We start from the raw sequence: 21,818 nt of genomic DNA, 5'->3' as shown, positions 1-21,818 counted from the left end.
ATCTGGAGTGTAAACCCCAAAATAATATTGCCTTGCACTGTATAGAGAGATCTGTACAACATAAACTCATAAAAGTCACCCCCTCCCTCAATGTGGAGGGAGAGATGCACAGTTGCCCCTCCCCTCCCCCAATCTGAATTGCACAAACTGGGTTTTGGAATAAACAAGAAATATGTTTATTAACTACAAAAGGTAAATTTTAAGTGATTATAAGGGATAGCAAACAGAACAAAGCAAATTACTGAACAAATAAAACAAAACACGCAACCTGAGCGTAATTCACTAAAGAAACAGGTTACAAAATGTAATTTCTCACCCTAACTGTTGTTTTTGTTTTTGGCAGGTTGCAGAGTTTCTGCAGTTTAGAGTTCAAGTTATTTCTCTGTACAGACTAGACCCCTGTCTCAGCCTGGACTCAGCCTTTGCCTTTCCCCCACTTAGTTCCTTTGTCACTTCAGGTGCTTTCAGTAGTCTTCCTTCTTGGGCAGGGAGGCAATGGAGAAGAGCCCTGATTGACTCACTTCCCAGCCTTAAGTAGGATTTACATAAGGTGGGAATCCTTTGTTTCCAGTAGAAAAATACCAGCCGTGTCCAAGGTGGTACTCCGCACCAGGTGACATCTTTAGGTGACCCTGCAGTGTCAAAGCAACATCCCAGGAAGCTCCTCAGGAAGATGGGAGATTAGTATCTTCAAAGCTATTGTCCTTCTTAAATGGCCCATTCAGGCTGATTGCCTACTGTCTGGTGAGTGTTCCCCCAACTACACACACAGTTGTAATTGTTACATAGTCAATATTCCTAACTTCAGATACAGAAATGATACATGCATACAAATTGGATAAACACATTTAGTAGATCATAACCTTTTCAATGATACCTCACATGACTCATCTTGCATAAAACATATCTTAGATATACCATATTCATATCATAACAATATTTCTATGAAGAATATGAGGTGTAACGTCACATCTGTCTCTATATGTTTCTCTTAATTAAAAAATTCATATAAGCAAACCCTGTCTTCCAAACATAAATAAGGGGCCCGTAATGTGATAGCTACCTATAATAAATTAAAATTAAACTTGTTTAAATGGTCACCTTGTTGTGATTATTAAGAGAATACATAAATGTGAAAAAATAAGAATTGGATATGAAGAGTACAAAGGCACAGATATCTAGAATGAACTCAATAATGTTGTCTAGAGGCTAGAGCAAATCACTAGGATTCAAGACTTTGGAGTTCTTGTCCCAGCAATGACTAACTTCGTAATTATAGGTAATTCATAAAGGATCTGATTTTTTAATTCTGCATGCTCCACTGCATACATCAAAATCCTTAAAATCCATAAAAATCCTGCATATCCTGTGCAAATCAGGCTTTTGTACTGAAAACAAGAAGTTAAATACTTAACTGGCCATTTATATGTGCAAATACTCATTTTGCAGTCATAGTCATGGCAATTGCATGTGCAAAATTTTAGGACTTGAATTGACTCATCTCTGAAGTGGTTATACGGTAATAATTCCTAGGGGACAAGGAGGGTTAGTAAAGCTCTTTGAGATCCTCATGTGAAAAATGCTAGCTAAATATTATATTTATTCAAATTTCCAGTTATTCATACAGTGGATTTGCTGTGTAAAGAGAAATTTAGGCTGAAGTAGAGACCTTTTCTCCTTGATTTTTCTCCTTGATTTCCCTGATTCACAAGAGCAGGACTTTCCTTAATGATATTTTTTCTTCTTTTAATTGTCTTCAGTTTTTCTTTTCCTTGCCCCTCCATTTCTTTTCTCCTCCTTCCTTCCATGCTATCACTCTGAAAACAGCTTTTGCAGTGAGAAGAGGGGAATTCCTTAAGCATATTTCAGGGAGCATAAAAGTTCGACTTGGGATTTTGCTGTGAAGGCTAGAGATGAAAAGTGCTAACTAACAAAATCTGCTCAAGGGTAGAGGATTTTCTCAGTTTCACTATGAATAATTCATAAGGTAACACTTTCCCCCTATGACAGTCACAGGTGAATCCCAGATTGAATTTTTGTGTTCTCTGGAAACAGGACCTTAGTGATATCCTTTGTGTCAGACACATTAATCTCACAGCACCTGACATGAGATATGCTGAGCCTGCCAGATAGTCGTACACCTCCTACATGTATATGGTTTCGATGCATGGGGAATTAGTGAGGTACTATTCTATTCTATACAGGTTCTTATACCACGTTTCTCACTGTAGTCCCTGAGTGCCTTCCAGTAGTATATTAAGCAATGTGACTAACTTCTGTCATATGTTTGCCCTCTCATCCTTGCCCCCGGGGGGGGGGAGAAGTATGTACAATGGAATGTCTTGTTTTAGTAGGGCCTTTTTTTTTTGTTGGTGTTGGTGGGAGGAAGTTTGTTTTTGTTTTTTTGTTTTTTCGTATTGTGTATTATGTTGGAGGAGACAAGGTCAAAGTAATGTGCCTAGCACTTAGAGCAGAAGGTGGTGTGGTTTGTAATTGTCCTTAGATCCTGGGGGAGTTCATTCCACAATGTTGAACTAGTCCCCAGGCAAGTTCTTCCTGTAGAATCAATCTTTATACATATACTCCAGAGCAGGGGGGTTGTCAATAGGTAGACCACAGGACAAATCTGTACACCAGATGCTTTTGAATAGACCCTGAAATATTTTTATTTATTTATTATCATTATTTTTTTTAATAATTTTCTCTGGAGACTGGATGTTGACTATACCTTGCCCAAGAAATTTGGAACTTGACAAAAAATAATTGACTACACCTGCCATAGAGGCTGTCTGACTGTCTCCTACTTAATCCCCTACTAATGGGTACTTGAGCCTACTTTCACTGAAGTCAATGGCGAAACTCCCAAGGATGTCAATGAAGCAGGATCAAGCTCCACATGCTGGTGCTTTGCTGTTTTTTATACTCATAAAATATGTAAAAAAAGCTTATTGACCATCAATAAGATTTATTTAAAGGTATGTGGTATGTTTGTTTTATTTTAAAATAGTCTCCCTTACAAATAAAAAACAACAACTAAAATGTATCCCACTTTATTCCCAACCTTATGCCATGCTAAAGATTTTTTTTTAAAATGTCAACTGATCTTTTTTTTTAAAAATTAGAACTGAAATTTTTAATCTCATGTATTATTCATTTTACCTTGATATGCCTCAATTTGTTGTGGTTTGTGAACTTCCCACACTCAGCACATAACAGAGAAAGCTGCAAGGGAGTAGAACAGAATATAAGTTTCATAGTATCATAAAACCTACCTTAATCCAATTTGCTAGAGTTGAGATACTAGAATAAGGCCACTGGGTTGGAAAACAGACATCTTAACAAAGGAAGATGAATACTATTATGAATATAGCAAACAAATTATTAGACTAGTGTAGAACTACATTCTTCACTGGATTAAGAGTGTTATCCAGTGTATACGATGTGTGACACGCTTACATTTCATGCAATTAACAAATGGTCTGAATTTCAAAGCTATCCCAAAGGGGCAACATGAGTGTATTCATTAGCTACAATCAAATACATCATAAATACATTCATCATTTAAAAAAAATCATGTGTTCCATTTGGAGATAGTTTTAAAATATTTTTCTTTATATCTTGAGTAAAGACAAACACCTTTGAATTTTTTTTTTAAATTGCATTGGTGATAAAAGAGAGCTTATCATTGCATTTATGAACTAGTAAATCTGCCTCTTCAAGAAGATGAATAGTCTTTGGGCTTTAGCACTGGACTGGGAATTTATAGATCTAGATTCTAGATCAGATCTAAAGTTCACTGTACTCACTGAAAGTCTTTCCACTGAACCTCAGTGATCAGGTTCTCAATTTTTGGCGCTGACAGGATTTTCCTGTCTCACGTTGGGGAGGCAAATCAAATAACCTTTTTTCTGCCTTCATTTCCCTGCGTGAAAGCCTGGCTCCATTGAAGCCAATGGCATAAGTCCTACTGACTTCAGTCAGGCCAGGATTTCACCTCCTATCTGTAGAATGTGATTGATGATACTTTATCTCAGAAAGGGACTATGAGTGGTAGGGACTGTCATTTTCTATGTCTGTACAGTGCCTATCATAATGAGGCTCAGATCTTGTTGAAGCCACTAGGTGCTACCATAATATAAATGATCAATAAGAATGTTTGCAATCAAGATTTGTAGAGAAGGTCTACTTTAAATGCAAAGTATTATTGTACACCTGTACCCCCAATATAATGCTGTCCTCAGGAGCCAAAAAATCTTACCGTGTTATAGGTGAAACCATGTTATATTGAACTTGCTTTCATGCGCCAGAGCGCGCAGCCCCGCCCTCCCCAGAGCACTGCTTTACCACGTTATATCCGAATTCATTTTATATCGGGTCACGTTATATCGGGGTAGAGGTGTATTTACTGTTCTGGTAGATCAAACTGTCACATTCCTGAGATTTCTTGATTCCTCGAGAAACTTACTGGATCTCAACAAAAACCATTTTAAAATTGATTTATGAACTTAAATTTGACAAAATAAAAGAATAATCATTTCTTCCCCCTGCAATACTTTCTCCTAAAAATAATCTCTTCCTTTAGCTAATGAATTTGCTCTCCTATTTCTCTTTTGCAGAAATGTGATTGGCTGACTGAAAGACTCCATTTTTGAGGACTATAACGATCTGGAAGAGGGAAGGACAAATTTTCTTAGTCATACCTCTCAACCTCAGACCTGCCAATGTAAGGTAGAATTAACCAATATGTGTGACAACTAACTGAAATGTGGAACCATTCTGTTTAGATGCACATCACACCATAATTGCCTGCTGACAATGTTTTTTACTATGAAAACTGCTTAAATAATTGTTTTCTCATTGTGTGAATTAAATAACCAGTTGTTTAAAAAGGAAACTATAAAAAAATTCTGCCATGTGCGACTATAAGAATATGGAATAGTAGATAATAGAAGAGAACACTTTTGCATTCACTTAAAGTAAGTAATAGAACTGAGGTAAATAATGTCTTGGTAAAACAAACCTGTATGGTAATTCCTTTGTCATATCTGGATAGACCATAGTCAAGGACAAAAGTCCAGTGTATTTAATTTTAGATGCTATATCATACAGACCACAAACTCATGGGTGAAGACTTAAATTTAAATAATTAATTGTATATCAACAGCAAATCAGATGGAATTGAAGGTTGCCAGGAAGAGTGGCACAAAATCACAATACAGCAATTATCTTTTTGCTGTGGGTACATTAGAAAGTGCAATTACACAGTGTTTGATGTAGTGGTAAATTACTTGCTTGCATACACTAGTATATAAAACATATTTCATTTTAAGCAACTTATTTTATTTTAAGCAACCTAAAATCAGAATGCTGTTGAGTAAATTTACAAAACAAGGTATATGGAAAATTGCAGAAGCTAAGTCTGGTTTCCTGCATATTTCATCCTGCTAACTGATAAAATACTAAAGTGTTTGGCTTCCCGTCTTTGTTATTTTTAATGGTTGACATTTTAACATTTTTTAAAAAGTGACTAGTTATTCCTATGAGATTCATTGTAGTTATATCAGTAATGTCAAATTCACGTCTTGTTAAAGTGGCCATAATGTGTAATTCAATATGAATTACATGGTGTTAACTAAGCCATCATTATCTGGAAACACTGTCATTTTGCTGTGCATATAAAAAGGGCTTTTATCAACAGCATTGTCACATCTCATTTCAAAAAAATTTCATGAGTTCACATAAGACGTGTGCCAAGGACCACTGAAATCAAGGGGGAGCTTTTCTATTGACCTCAGGCATACAGTGAGTAACCATGAATTTTTCCTTTTATTTTTAACATGATAGGGTGACTATTTTAATTACAAATGTCAAGTGTGGTAGCATTGCACATGGTGTCTCACACATGAAAAATCTTGAGGCATGCTAGCAGGAAAACTAGAGGAAATTTAGGAATTTTTAGAGCAGAGGTTCTTGAACTGAGGTCCAGGGAATGTTTACCGACAATTTCAGAGAGATCTGGTTGGTTACATTGAACTGACTCTCTTCCTTGTTTTCAGCTACTGAATTATATTAAAATGAGTTGAAGAATATACAAAATCAGTGCCAGCTCTCACTATTTAATTGCAAATCTCTTGATATTTGGTGGTTTTCTTAAAGCCTCAGGTCCGGAACTCAAATGATTATGAGAGAATGTCAGCTTTCATTTAAAAATAAAAGTAATTTTTTAGTCCTTCGGGTTGCAGAGAAAAACTTGGAAATGTGATCTGAGTTCACCCTAGAGATTCAGAAGCCAGAAGGCTACTAACCCCCCGCCCCCCCAATTATTTTAAAAGTATAATGGCTTTTGAGATCTGACATTTGGCTTTTGAACAAATACTGGCAAATACTATCCTAGAATCACTTTTATGACTAAGCTTTGCTATAGTTGCCACTGGAATGTTTATAATTGTGAATGAGAATTGAGGCTGAGGGCAGACGTCCATGAGAAATCTTTCTATTAAGATGTGCTCCACCCAAAGCAAAACAACATTACTTGTATCTAAACTGCCAGCCCTCGTGTTCAAAAAGCTAAAGTCAGATCTCAAACAGTCAAGAGATTCTTTAAAAAACAGTAATTTTGGGGGGGAGGGATTATTAGCTTTCTGGCTTTTGGATCTCTTGGGTGCAGTTGGATCACATTTTCAAATGTTTTTCTGCAACCCTAAGGGCTAAAAATTTACTTAATTTTAAAATTAAGCCCTTTAAAAATTTAAAATAAAAGCTGACATTCTCACCAAATATCAAATGATTTGCAATGAAATAGTGAGAGCTGGCACTGATTTTATGTTTTCTTAAGCTGATTTTCATGTAATTCAGTAGTTTGTCAGACTCTTCTCTGATAACTGACAGGTTTGGTTTTTTTGTCAAGGTTTAGGTGAATTTAGGATCCTTTATGGAGTGACAAGCCATTCACTCTCTCTGTACACTGGAGATAGTAACACTACCTTTCACCATACCTTTGTCAGTCTTGTCTGTTTAGATTGTAAACTCTTATTATGTGTTTGCACACAGAGGCCTGGTCTACACTGTGGGGGGGGAGTCGAACTAAGGTACGCAACTTCAGCTACGTGAATAGCGTGGCTGAAGTCGAACTACCTTAGTTCAAACTACTTACCCGTCCTCATGGCGCGGGATCAATGTCCGCGGCTCCCCCGTCGACTCCGCCACCGCCGTTCGTGGTGGTGGAGTTCCGGAGTCGACAGGAGCGCGTTCGGAGTTCGATATATCGCGTCTAGATGAGACGCGATATATCGAACTCCGAGAAGTCGATTGCTACCCGCCGATCCGGGCGGGTAGTATGGACATACCCAGAGACACTAGTACAGTACAGCCTTGATCTTGACTGGCACAGTTACACAAATAGTGAAAAAGCAGCAGCCACATTTCCTTTCTTTGTGCCTCTTTCCTTTGCTCAATACATCTGATTCTGATCTTGCACTGCTTTCTGCACTGGTGTAATTCTCACTGATTTCAGTGCAGTTACTTCTGATTCTCTGTCTAGGGTGCGGGAGATCGGAATCTCTGTCTAAGCACTGCTGTTCTGTATAATTATGAAGGTAGCTGGTGCTTTTCTATCCAGATCAGCACTTGCAAGGGGGCCTTTCTGATTTGCTCTCATGCTAGTATTTTGGCTTTTCCGGCTCTGTTGTATAGACATGAGAATAATCTCTCTCTTCGTGTTTCAAAACATGAAGTGAGGCTATTTCTTAGCCTTGCATAGTTTTATCTGAAAAATATAAGAAATGGGAGGAAATTGTATTGCTGGTGAAATACTAGAGGGTCACTCACTGTGTTGCTTATATAGGCCATGCACTGCCTACACCAAGGGCTCCTTACATCTAGTTGAGATGGGAGTGTGATGATGAAAAGTGTTAATGGCTGCTATCAACTAGTTGTTTGATCTATATAGACAATCACAGACCTAGGTGAAACTGGTCTGCTAACTAGATGCCCGGGGCTCCATGTGATTTACACTTTCTGATTTTCCTGTTTACACCAAAATAAATAGGGTTCAGCCTATTGAAGCCTAGAACTTGCCCAGAAATTTTGGAATTGATCAGCTGCAGCATCCAAAAAGCATTGTTACATCCCAATAGACTGAGAAAAATGCTGTCAAACTGGGTGTAGGGCCTTATTTCAATTGGCCAACTGGAGGAAAGTGTTCTTTGAACAAACTATGGGTTGAACAGTGCACCCTATTGTGGTTAGATATGGAAGGTGTAAATTTCTGGTTTTTTATTTGTCATGTAAATATATCAATCTATACGTACAGTGCAATGCAAATGAATGCACATATGAATGGCTTGAAACAAACACCATGGGCAGAGCTACACTAGAAACTTTTGTTAATGGAATAAGGTCGATTAGGGTTGTGATTTTTTTTTTAAAAAATATTATTCTTTAACATTTCTATATCAACAAAAATGCTTTATCGTAGATTCAGTTATACCAACATAAAAGTGCTTTTGCTAGTCTAGTTTATGTCTCTTGGGAAACTGGTATAAGATGTACTACCAAAGCACTTTCTACAAAGCACTTTTTTTTGCCAGTATGAGCTGCATATAAACCAGCAGGGATTGCTGGCATAGTTATATCAGTATAACCTTTTCTAGTGTAGACCTGGCCCATACATGCTTAAATTCCATTGGCCAAATGCATTGCAACTCTCTTGCCTTCTGACTAGGAATTCAAAACCATGATATGTGTGTAGGTAGAGGGCTTATAATGCATTTTCTCTACAAAAATTAGGTGTGACATTATTTCTTGTAAAAGGATGTTGAGGCCTGAGGAGTATGGCTGGGAAATTAGATGAGAACATCAGGAGCTGGGGGTGGGGGGAAACCTTTGGAGGTGCAAAAAAGTCACTAGCAATAGACAAATGTCCTTCCTTAAGGTACACTCTTATTTTATCAAGCAGCCCAGACTAGGCGTTTCCAGCCTCTCTTATTGTAGTTTGTAGCAGCCTTAACCTTATTAGTTAAAGTGATAAGCCACTAAAAACATCCAGATTATTAAGGCTGCTAAAAAATGAACTTGTTCATTTCTATCCAGTTTAGTCTAATGTCTTAAATATTATTCTTTGTGACAGCAATGTCTGAAAATGAGGCAGGTTTGATGATCCTTCTCAGAATTAATATTCCAAAGCATAGTTTGAACCTGCTCAACCTAAAAGCTGATTAACCCCTTTGGAGAAGCCATAGTTCCCACCTCGCTGTCCTATCTGAGAGGAGGGATTGATCTCTTAGGCAGAAGATACTGTCCATAAAAGGTACAGCCTGAATATTAATACTAGAGAAATCCTGTTGAAATTTCCATTGTTTTGTAGGGGATGATAGAATCATAGAATATCAGGGTTGGAAGGGACCTCAGGAGGTCATCTAGTCCAACCCCCTGCTCAAAGCAGGACCAAACCCAACTAAGTCATCCCAGCCAGGGCTTTGTCAAGCCTGACCTTAAAAACTGCTAAGGAAGGAGATTCCACCACCTCCCCAGGTAACCCATTCCAGTGTTTCACCACCTTCCTAGTGAAAAAGCTTTTCCTAATATCCAACCTAAATCTCCCACATTGCAACTTGAGACCATTACTTCTTGTTCTGTCACCAGGTACCACTGAGAACAGTCTAGATCCATCCTCTTTGGAACCCCCTTTCAGGTAGTTGAAAGCAGCTATCAAATCCCCCCTCATTCTTCTCTTCTTCAGACTAAACAATCCCAGTTCCCTCAGCCTCTCCTCATAAGTCATGTGCTCCAGCCCCCTAATCATTTTTGTTGCCCTCCGCTGGACTCTTTCCAATTTTTCCACATCCTTCTTGTAGTGTGGGGCCCAAAACTGGACACAGTACTCCAAATGAGGCCTCACCAATGTTGAATAGAGGGGAATGATCACATCCCTCGATCTGCTGGCAATGCCCCTACTTATACAGCCCAAAATGCCGTTAGCCTTCTTGGCAACAAGGACACACTGTTGACTCATATCCAGCTTCTAGTCCACTGTAACCCCTAGGTCCTTTTCTGCAGAACTGCTTCCTAGCCATTTGGTCCCCAGTCTGTAACAGTGAATGGGATTCTTCCGTCCTAAGTGCAGGACTCTGCACTTGTCCTTGTTAAACCTCATCAGGTTTCTTTTGGCCCAATCCTCTAATTTGTCTAGTGGGGTGGCTTTCTTCTAGATCTGCCCCTCTCTGACCTAGTCACCTTCCCATAACATTCAACCCCTAAATGCTTGTGTGTCACATGGAGACATTTAGGGATAGGGAGAGGTGCTGTGTTTCTTAGGTTCCTCCCTTCTGTGTTCAGTGGTCACTTTTGGATGGTGTTTGCATATTATTTATCCCCTCCTCTCCTGAGAGATGATTTAGCCCTAACTGCCTGACATTTACTTGGCTTTGGGTCCTTGAATGAACACAAAGCCAGGCAGAGAAAATCTCCTGGCATTATTTCATCACACTCTTAGTGATGTTATATATCCTATTTGTTTTCTTTTTCATATGTGTAGTAGCATAGTGAGAGTTTGGGGAAAAAAATCCTCTGGCAAGAAAACTCTCTTCATATTAAATTTTTTTAAAAAGGCTGTAGGAGCAGGAATGGAAATGGAATCCATTTAACAGCTGCAGTGTCCATTAGGTCAGCAATGGGGCAACAGCAGAGAGGGCCTCTCCTCAAGATGGAAGCTAGTAAGACTTAAATGTGACCCTTTGCCTTTTTAAGACCAAAACCGAATCACTTCTAAAATGTTCCAATCCATTTTTTTTTCCACTTCTGCATGGCTGGCTGTGTGTGTCATGTTCCCTGTTTAGTGATTGTTCCTCATGGAATATGATTCGTCTACTATTATAAGATGACAGAGGTATTCCTTCTAGAGGTCTGTACTTTGGTGCTTAAAACCTTGGGATTAAAACCTGCTAACAAGTTGTGGTGGTGATGTTACAATGGCATCACTGGAGAGTTATCTGCTAGTAAAAAATGCACTAGACTAGTCTCACTGTATTGTACGCCTAGGCTAGAAATCTTAAATTAGTCTTTTCTGCAAGATTCTTAGCCCAGATTTATAGGCACAAGTGTTTGAGATAGTTCAGCTATGTTTTGCATCTGTCTTCTGAAGGCCTAGCTGAACTAAAACTGATTTCTGTACGTTTTGAGGGATGACCATTCTAGTGCGGTGCAAGCAACTCAGACAATTTTTTTCACCCTTAAAATATCATGAGCAATTTAACCTGAAAAAAGCCATCTAATTGGTAATGCTGCCTTAATTGCTTTTGTACAGGCCTAATAAATTATTTAGCTAGATCAGATCTTTAATGGTGCAATTGTATTTTGTGACAATATCACTAATGAAAAGAAGAATGTGGTGCTTGCTGCCTCTTCCATCAAGTTATTTTTTCACCTGCTTAATTAGCATCATCATATAAATTACTTTCTTTTTAGAAACAAATTGTAACTACTAAGGCCTCCAGTTAGGTTACCAGTAAGTATCCCTCTTAACAAATTTCCTAGAACTCATTGCTGATGTAAGTGGGCAGAAGTCCGTGGAGAATTTGGACTGGTATTCTGTTTGATACACATGTTGAGTTTTATATTCTGATGGTGGTGGTATTCTGATCCTTAAATGCAGTTCATGTCTTCTAAGACTTCTTTGTAATTTTAGAGACACTATAGGACAAAACCTAATTTTTTAAAAATCTCTTTAGTTGTCTCTTTTCAGGAAATTTAGAAAATCCTCTCTCTAACAAATCTACTGACAGTTTGAAGACAGTTCTCAGCTAATTGCTCAGAATTTACAGGTTTTGTTCACATTCTGGAGGTATGAAATGCTGTCAATATACAGGAATGTTGTTTGTGAACAGACAGTAAAAGAATTGGATCCTAGAACATGCAGCAGAGTAAATGCCTCAATAGGTTGCAGGCTTATGGCTTGTTATAAAAGCAATAGCAAGGATCAAATCATTTGCACGATGGACTTTTTCACACGCTCCAGGGAAATTGCTGAAATTATTAAAAAATAAGGTAAATCCTAGCAAGTAATCCTTTACCTTCACAAATATTTTCTTCCCTACTTCTAATTCCAGGCAGATGTGGGAGGAATAAGGAGGGGATGCTTGTATTTAAATCATTATTAAAATGTGCAAATTTAATTTTATTTATTTTCTGCCACCTATTGGTAACTTTAGGTGCTGAAACTGAATAGGACAAAATAACATATAATATCCAATGCAATTCACATTCCAGTCTATTTTAATTAACACTTTCATTAAGTGTTCTGCTCATGTAACCTATTGAGTTAAAAGTCCGTATAGATCAAATTTTGTCAGGGAAAACCACCAAAACATTTAAACAACAACACTACACTTTTTCTGTCTGGCCTGATTACAACACAGACTTTTAAGACTTTGGATTGTCTTACCTAATAGCAATGAGTCTTAAATCTTTGGGTCTCTGTTACTGAATTTAATATAAGCTTGATAGAAAAAAATACATTAATTGTATATTATATAACCCTTATGTGGTCAGCCCATTTAGGAAACAAAGAACATTTCTAATTAAATGTAACTTTAGACTATAATTATTTTTGTTCATGAACTGTGCTGAATGGATCTGGAGATTCATTATGATTGTGTCTGGAATACATTTTAGGAACTCTCCCTAATCCTTTGGATATAATATTGGTTTTGGATGGTAGGTACTGCTTAGAAGCAGTATGGATTTTTTTTTTCATCTTGAAGCCATAATGATTGATGTTAGTAGTTATTTGTCTTTTTTGGAGATGGATGGGAGAACTCACTGATTTTTGATTTAATGTGATATGCTCCCTACATTGACTCCACCCCTCCCTATTGAAAACATTCAATCATAACCATATACATCATGAGCTCTTTTGTAATTTCTGATGTATGCTTAGCATCGCTTCAAAGAGTTCATTACCGTAGAAGGGGGAGGGAGCAGAGACTTGGAATGGCCTGTTCCCCAGAGTTTATTACTTTGGGTTAATCTCTCTTTGAAGATTGTTATCTGTGGGTGTGAAACTCAAATCCTAAAAGCAGCAGATGAGGGTGTTTGGAAATGTAGGGCTGTCACTGATGGAGTGTCATTAAAAAATAGGTAGAAATCAGTGTGAAGGAGAGTGAAGAGTGTTGTGTTGGGAAAGATCAAAAACGTTAAAATTGGAATTTTTTGGATTTATATCAGGAAGTAGAGACCAACTGGCCATGCTGGTGGTGCTGGAGAAAAAAGGCACAAAGGACAGCAAAGGAAAAGCTGGATGGAAAACATTCAGAAGTGCTTGGATAACGAAGTAGAGTGAAGAACACAAGCATATGTGCTGTCATAGAATCCCAGAAGAGATGTATGCACCTAAATAAAAAAAGAAGAGTAGGAAGGCAAAGAAGCACCCAGTACGGTTAAATGACAAATTGTAAGAGGCTATTTGAGCCAAATAGTAAGGCCAAATTAAAGGGTCTAAACAATGGCAAGTGAAAACGTAAGGTGGAAATTGGGAGGGTTAAGAGCCAATAGCCAAAAACATACACTAAACAATTTCTTATTTCATTATATCAGGAAAAGGTAGGAGAGAATTGGTGTATCAGATGGACTACCAAGTAATAAAGGGAGTAATTAAGGAAGACTGCAGAGAACTAAATGATGCATTTATATAAGTCTCTCCCCTGGTGATGTACTCTGGTTATTGTCAGGGACTGAGATGTTGAATGTGGACATTTTGGAACAAATGAATAAATTAAAGAGAAGCAGTACAACAGAACGGGGTTGTACACATTCAAGCATTCTGAAAGAGTGTAGATATGAAGTGACTGAACTGCTAACAAAAATATTATTATAAACATTGGCTACTGTATTCATACAGTGAATACATGTATTTATTTTGGAAGGTAGCAAATGCTGCACCTATTGATATCTTTTTGTAAAGACTAGAGGTGACCTTTTCAAATTGCAGATTAGTACTCCTTATTTCAGTTAGTGGAAAACTGGTCAAAACAATAATTAAATAGATTTATAAAACACCTTGATAAACATGCTATGATAGAAATGAACCAGTATGGCTTCTGTGAAGGAAAATTGTACCTCTTTAATCTATTAGAATCTTCTGATCTCATGAACAAAGCTGTAGATTAAGGAAAATCAACTGACATTTTATTTGGATTTTTCAGAAATTCTTTGACAGTTCACAATAGAATATTAACAAAGCTAAGCAAACATAGGATGAGAGGTAGAGTAATTCCATTTTCAAACAGGATAATATACAAACCAAGGAGTAGCAAAAAGGGTAAATTTTCAACATTTCAAAAGGCTAATAGTAGGTAGACTCACAATTCCCCACTAGGACTGTTGTTTAATATGCTTATTAGTAATCTGGAAAAGCAGGTGTTTGATGAGATGGCATACATCACAGAAGAGGTGACTTCAGACTTAAAAAAAACTGTAAGGAAATTCAGAGGGACCTAACAAAGCTAGGTGAATGGGCAGCAAAATGGCAGCTGAATTCATTGTTGATAATTATGGTAATGCACACTGGAAGAAATAATTTTGAATTGGGTTCCAAATTAATTAGTTGTAACCACTAAGGAAAAAGACTTGTGTTGTTGGGGGAAATTCAGTGAAAACCTCTGGTCAATGTATAGCAGTAGCCAAAAAAGCAAGCAAAGATAGGATGTGTATAAAGTATGGCATAAAATTTAATACTTGAGAATATAATGCCACTTTTAAAGCAATGTTTCCCCTCACTTGGAATACCATTTTCATTTCTGGGAACTCTACCTGAAGAAAGATATAACTGAAATAGAAAGGGTTCGGAGGTGGATGATGAAAATGATAGAGGCATGGAGAGACTTCCATATGAAGACAGATTGAATCTAGAACTGGCATAGCCACCGCTTGGAATATACTGTAATGCACAATATTCCATTGGTTGCTAGTCTGACAAAGGTAGCAGGATAGCATTGGCTAATATCAGTGACAAGTTATTCTTACATTGAAAGATAAGATCTAGCTAAAAAAACTAATGTGACAGAATTCCTAATAGCAGTCCATATCCTGTAAATATGTCCATGCTCTGAATCAGAAACTGATGAGCTAGAGGAGAATAATGAAGTGAGATGAGGTGTGCAACCTTCCAAAAAATGGTAAACAAATAAACAAAACAAAAAGGAAGGGGTCTAGCCAGAGAGCAAGATCACATCCTACTGATTGTAGCACACACTCCAAAGAGCGCATATATTTTGTTAGTATTCATCAGTCTGTCCAAGAGTTTGCAATAAAGTGGTGAATTAAGGCACTGACCACACCTCTGCAAGCAACGGGGCATCAAATGAAATATGCCAGTATGAGCAAACCAGCTGACACCTTTCCCAAGATCACCAAAGACCCATTCCCCTCTCTCCCTCCCACTACCTCATGTGCACAGATCACAAACTCTTACGGAGCTAATAAGATGTTCAGTTTGTGGACCACCTTTTTCCATTTAGTTCCAGAGAAAAGAGTGCTCACCCTAGATTTCCCCAGCTCTGGAGAACTGAAAATTTATCAGCAACTCAGTGGATCACACAGGAAAGCAACAATGGCTTTGGCTTGAGTACTCAGCCTGTGATGACAGAGGATTTACTGCCATTCACGTTAACACTTCCCGCACAATAATTGGTGACTAGCTAGTACGTCCAAGATAAAGCCCTGTTTTGTGCAGAGTATCCAGAGCTGTATGTACCACTGCTGATCAACTGCAGAACACACCACATGGCAGGCAGTTGATTTATTTTATTGGACAGGGAGGAAGATCATAGAAAATAGGACCACAGCATGTTTTTCTTCTTTGGGTTTACTTTTATCTACTCTTCTTTGAATAAAAAATAAAAGCCTGCTGCAAGAGTAACTGGTGAAACCTCTGACGCTGATTGATAATTCCAGGCATGGATTTCATTTAATATCAAGCTGAGGGGAAAATACTAGTGTGGGTTTGTTGTTGTTTTGGTAGAGACAATGGTAAATAAATTGAATGTATTTCCCTTATGGAAAAATCCTATAAAATTTAATAGGGATGAAATCAATAAGGTTCTAGAAAAATTACTCTGAAGTCCTATAGAATTTAATAGATACTGAGATATTTGACTAGATTCCGTATTATTTACTGACCTCTTTGTGATACTCAGGCAGTGTAAAGGGGCCAGATTTTGGCTGCAATTCACCAGCAGAGGATTTGTCTGGCAGAGGAAAACACATTGCTGGCCTAAAGCCACTAGATATGGCTCCTACTCCAGCTGCTCATGACCATGTTGGCATAGATGGCATGCTGGGGGAATAAGTGAGCATGTTGGGGGATGGAGTGAAAATCAGTAAGGGACCATACTGACGTGATGTAAGTTATGCTGGGATCAGGCAGGATGAGAATGATGAATGACTAGGAACTAGGTCCTTTTGCTGATGGGAGCACAAAGACAGGGGTGACTCAAGCCTTCTTTCTACAGAATTTTAAAACCATCCTATGGAATTTAATTGAGATAATTATATCCCTGCTACAGAATGAAATAGACTGGTTTATAAAGAAATCTATAGCAAAGTCCTCAAGGTCCTTCTGTAGCACTGTTCCATTAAGGTTGGCATACTTACCAGTAGGGGTGTCGATTAATCACAAGACTCACGTGATTAACTAAAAAAAAAATGATGATTAAAAAAATTAATCGTGATTAATCGCATTGTTAAACAATAGAATACCAATTTAAATTTATTACATATTTTTGGATGTTTTTCTACATTTTCAAATATATTGATTTCTATTACAACAGAATACAAAGTGTATAGTGCTCACTTTATATTATTATTTTTATTACAAATATTTGCACTATAAAAATAATAAAAGAAATAGTATTTTTAATTCACCTCATACAAGTACTGTAGTGCAATCTCTTTATCATGAAAATGTAACTTAAAAATGTAGATTTATTTTTTTTTGGTCACATTACTGCACTGAAAAAAAACCCCAATGTAAAACTTTAGAGCCTACAAGTCCACTCAGTCCTATTTCTTGTTCAGCCAATTGCTAAGACAAACAAGTTTGTTTACATTTACGGGTGATACTGCTGACTGCTTCTTATTTACAATGTCACCTGAAAGTGAGAACAAGCATTTGCATGGCACTTTTGTAGCTGGTGTTGCAAGGTATTTACGTGCCAGGTATGCTAAACTTTCATATGCCCCTTCATGCTTCAGCCACCATTCCAAAGGACATGCTTCCATGCTGATGATGCTCGTTAAATAATATGTTAATTAAATTTGTGACTGAACTCCTTAGGGGAGATTTGTACGTCTCCTGTTCTGTTTTACCTGCATTCTGCCATATATTTCATGTTATAGCAGTCTCGAATGATGACCCAGCACATGTTCATTTTAAGAACACTTTCACGGCAGATTTGACAAAATGCAAAGAAGGTACCAGTGTGAGATTTCTAAGGATAGATACACCACTCAACCCAAGATTTAAGAATCTGAAGTGTCTTCCAAAAACTGAGAGGGACGAGGTGTGGAGAATGCTTTCAGATGTCTTTAAAAAGCCACATTCCGATGCAGAAACTACAGAACCTGAACCACCAAAAAAGAATATTAACCTTCTGCTGGTGGCATCTGACTCATGATGATGAAAATGAACATGCATCGGTCCACTCTGCTTTGGATCGTTATTGAGCAGAACCCGTCATCAGCATGGACGCATATATGCTGGAGTGGTGATTGAAGCATGAAGGGACATATGAATCTTTAATGCATCTGGCACATAAATAGCTTGTGATGTTGGCTACAACAGTGTCATTCAAATGCCTGTTCTCACCTTCAGGTGACATTGTAAACAAGACGTGGGCAGCATTATCTCCTGCAAATTGTAACCAAACTTGTTTGTCTGAGCAATTGGCTGAAGTAGGACTGAGTGGACTGAGTGGACTTGTAGGTTCTAAAGTTTTACATTGTTTTATTTTGAATGAATTGAAATTGAAATCAATATATTTAAAAATGTAGAAAACATCCACAATTATTTAAATAAATATTTTTCCATTATTGTTTAACAGTGCAATTACTCACACGATTAATCGTGATTCATTTTTTTAATCACATGGTTAATCATGATTAATTTTTTTAATCGCTTGACAGACGTACTTGCAAGTAATATTCGAATGTTAGTGACTAAGTATGATACACATTACTGCTGTCTTTCAAAAGAGTGGATTAAATGTATGATCATGCAGACTTATTGACTTTTGGTCAATGGAGAGGTTTACACACACTTTTTTTGTGGGATTTTAGGAAGATTTTACAAGGCTGGATTTTTGATTAAATTTGCCTTCATAAATAAATTTCTTGTTTTGTTGGATATGCTGAAATTGGTCAGGCATAGAAGCCTAAAGTTTTATATAATATCTTGCCCTCCCTTGGCAGCTATTCACAGTACCGAGGTACAACTTCTAAGATTTTATTTCACACTTTCAATAGTCCACCAGATCATAATCTCATTGGAAGTTCATCCTATCAAATGATATTTTAAATTACTGTGAGCTTCACTTAAACCTGTTTTAACTATACAATCTATTTCCATGCATGTCAGTCACCCATTTTCAGCCTGGCCCCACTGGTTTGCATGGGTAGCAATTACACAGCGACTAATTTTGTTGCCAGAAGCTGGGAATGGGCAACAGAGATGGATCACTTGACAATTACCTCTTCTGCTCATTCCCTCTGGGGCACTTGGCATTGGCCACTGTCTGAAGACAGGATACTGGGCTAGATAGAACTTTGGTATGACCCAATATGGCCATTCTTATGTTCTTAATTACAAAATCCAGCTATCTGCATTATAGATGGCAAACCAAGTGTTGCACTTACCAGTATGCTCATTCCAGTATGAGAAGCTGTCCATGTGGATTATAACAGTACACAGCCTCACACACTCTACTCTCCTGATTGAAAGCACTCTGCAATCTTTCTAGCTTTCAAATCCCTCCTCAAGTCTTACTTTGGTTGGTTAGCTCACCTTCCATGGTTTACTTTCTATGAACCATTCCTGCCCGTTTTACTGGTTTACTCCCTGAAATTGTAATAAAGATAGAGATATTTTAGATGGAGCTAATAGCAACACCAATAGCCTGTCACTTCCAATTGTAAGCCCTTGTTTTCAGTTGCTTACAGCTTTGCCAAAATGTAATCGCTCATGCCAAAATTTTGCATGCCGGGTGTCTGCCTCAGGCTCAAATTGTTTGGAATGTTTCAAGAAATACAGTTCAGCTGGTTCCTGGAATGAAGGCAGGAAAAAATACACTGTTTCACACATTAAAAATTCATACAACTGTTTAATTGAGAAGCTCTAGTACCTTCCTGCTTTAGATTTGAAGTTTGGCAGTGGGGTCACCCTGGTGTTAGGGATCTGTCTTTGGCTGTCCCCACGAAAAATCTGTTCAAATTTGTCCAATTGATAAGGCTCAAAAAAATCTCAGTTTGCACATGTGCAGGAGAGACATGTTAGAGTTTGACAGCTAAATTCTCTGGACATTTTTGTCATCTGTGAGCATGCTCGAAGTCCAGGGAAGCAGGGACCGAGCAGGATTTCCCTTGCAATTGCTCTTCCCAGCAGAGGGGTGGTGCAATGGCACTGGGCACAGGAACAGAGCAGGTGCTCTCTGTGCTCCTGCTGCTGTTAGTCATTCAAAAGTATCTTTTACTCTGTTTGCAGCATGCCTAGCGAAATGGAACTGTGATCCCAATTTAGGGCCCTCTAGTGCTACCATAATACAAATAACACTGAGCAAGGCTTAGACAACACAGTGGTTAAAACACCTGAAGTCAGTGCTTGCATTATTGCTACCACCAGTGGATCTGCATGTGTGGTAGAAGTGGTGGGCATTTCAAGGAGAAAAGGCCAGTGTAGATTAAGATAAAACAGTTTTGTGGCTAAGGTACTGACTCAGAAGAGATGGGTTCAGTTCTCAGGTTTGCCATAGGCTTCTTGTGGACCTTAGCCAAGTAATGTCATTTCCCTGTGTCTCAGTTCCCCCTCTGCCACAAGATTGTTATTGCTGTACCCTGTAAGATCTGGGACTGTCTTGTGTTTGAACAGTGCCCAACCCAATGGGGCCCCAATATTGACAGAGGCTTCTAAACTATTCCATTATCTAAATCATGTTAGATACAGCCATTATCTCTTAAAAGATGATCAAGGCACATCCATCTTGAATGCATTTTAAAACCCTCTTCATATTTTTGGCTTTCTAATCGTCAGCTATATAGAGTGCCCCTAAGGGGGTGTACAACACAAATGACCCCCAATCTGATTCCCTTGAACTGAGTAACAGAACTCTAGAAAACTGGATTTATTATTAATAAAGCTTAGCATTTGCATACTGCTTTACATTTTCAAAGTGTGCACACTGTCATGAAACCAAAGCTAACTTTTGTCCCATCATTTAGAAGTGCCAGTAAATGCTGTCAGTATGGAAAAACCTAAGGAGTTGCTATAAATCTTCTTGCAAGCCTCTGAATATAAGAAACCTTTATAAGGTAGGTGGATGTTGTTCCTGAACAGTGAAAATGGAGCTTTAGGGCCTGGCCTCCTACTCATTAAAAGATAGTTTGTTTGGCTTTTCTTCACTAGTCATTTTGGGTGATGATGAAAATTGGGGGTACTGCTTATCTTCAGACAACTCTGCTGAAAAGCAACAGGTTTGTTTCTGTTTCTGTTTCTTAGCTCCTTGCTGATAAGCCCATCAAAAGGAAGCATTGTTCTTTGGACCCAAAATAAATGTTCTGTATTGGGCAAGTCAGCAATCTTAAATAAATAACCACACAGTACCTGAAAGTGTGAGAATTCCAGTGCCCTGTGTTATTGCTATTAAGCTATTCCTGAGACAAGGCTACATCCTGGCTTTCTCATTAATTGAACCCAACTACTAAAACATCCTTTACAATAAGCACTTCTTCATACCAGACATATTTCCTGGATCTATAAAACAGCTTTTAAAAAGGGTGAACTGTATTTAAGGAAGACATTAATATAGTTCCACAAAATGATGCTTGCTGACATATGGAGCACTTTTTGAATAATTCACTTTGAAATTAACACTATAATACCATTTACCTTTTAGGTCCAATTTACCGGAGCTGCAAAGAGTTCTCTAGAGATGAGAATGATGGCAAATATCAGTCTTTCAGGCTTGCATCATTTTAATAAAAATGATCAAATGATTGCTATATAATGAAAAATAAAACAAACATGTAAATACTGAAAACGTTAGTAAAACTTATACCAGCTTGAATGCCAGTTTCTATTGCAGGGTGATAGTTCCTGAGAATAGTGTACCAAACAGAGGGTGCAGATCCTAAATACTAAAGTGATATGTATATCTAACATGTATGAGAGATACTGAGCGCAATCACTGATTTTTAGAGCCTTCACTTTTTGGGGGGTGTGTGTTATGCTCTGTGGGGTCTGATTTATAAGGAGAGTTATGCAGGATTATAGGGATGGAACCTCTTAGTCCCTTAAACCAGTTAGGCATAGCATATTTTTATAACACATGTGCTTCCAACATATAATAGTTGCAGGTTTGCCATGATGCAGTTAATTGTTTGCTCCTTGGTTCAGCTTTCTAGGGCAAATGCTGGGGTTTACAATTGCCTTACCAGAAAAAGAAATTGGATTCTCACTGTTGAACTGTTTTTGTTTATTCATAGATTCCAAGGCAAGAAAGAGCCATTATGATCATCTAGTCTGACCTCCTGTGTAACACAGGTCATAGAACTTC

The 21,818-nt window shown here is 37.9% G+C and overlaps 2 long non-coding RNA genes across 2 annotated transcripts in view; both read right to left on the bottom strand.

The window, feature by feature from the left end:
* LOC123370382 overlaps positions 1 to 15,501 on the bottom strand; it is a 28,784-nt gene extending 13,283 nt beyond the window's left edge. The window contains exons 1-2 of the long non-coding RNA XR_006579394.1: positions 14,113 to 15,501; positions 3,160 to 3,222 (exon numbers count right to left, since the gene is read on the bottom strand). This is a non-coding gene — a long non-coding RNA (uncharacterized LOC123370382). The remainder of the gene's footprint in view (positions 1 to 3,159; positions 3,223 to 14,112) is intronic.
* Positions 15,502 to 18,862: 3,361 nt separating this feature from the next.
* LOC123370383 lies at positions 18,863 to 21,302 on the bottom strand. Its single transcript, XR_006579395.1, has 3 exons — positions 21,152 to 21,302; positions 19,208 to 19,312; positions 18,863 to 19,108 (listed from the first exon to the last, which is right to left on the bottom strand). It is a non-coding gene; the product is annotated as an uncharacterized LOC123370383 (long non-coding RNA).
* Between the last annotated feature and the right edge of the window lie 516 nt (positions 21,303 to 21,818).

Source organism: Mauremys mutica, chromosome 4, assembly GCF_020497125.1.
Source record: "Mauremys mutica isolate MM-2020 ecotype Southern chromosome 4, ASM2049712v1, whole genome shotgun sequence".
NCBI lineage: Eukaryota > Metazoa > Chordata > Testudines > Geoemydidae > Mauremys > Mauremys mutica.
This window is presented reverse-complemented; position numbering and strand designations above follow the sequence as displayed.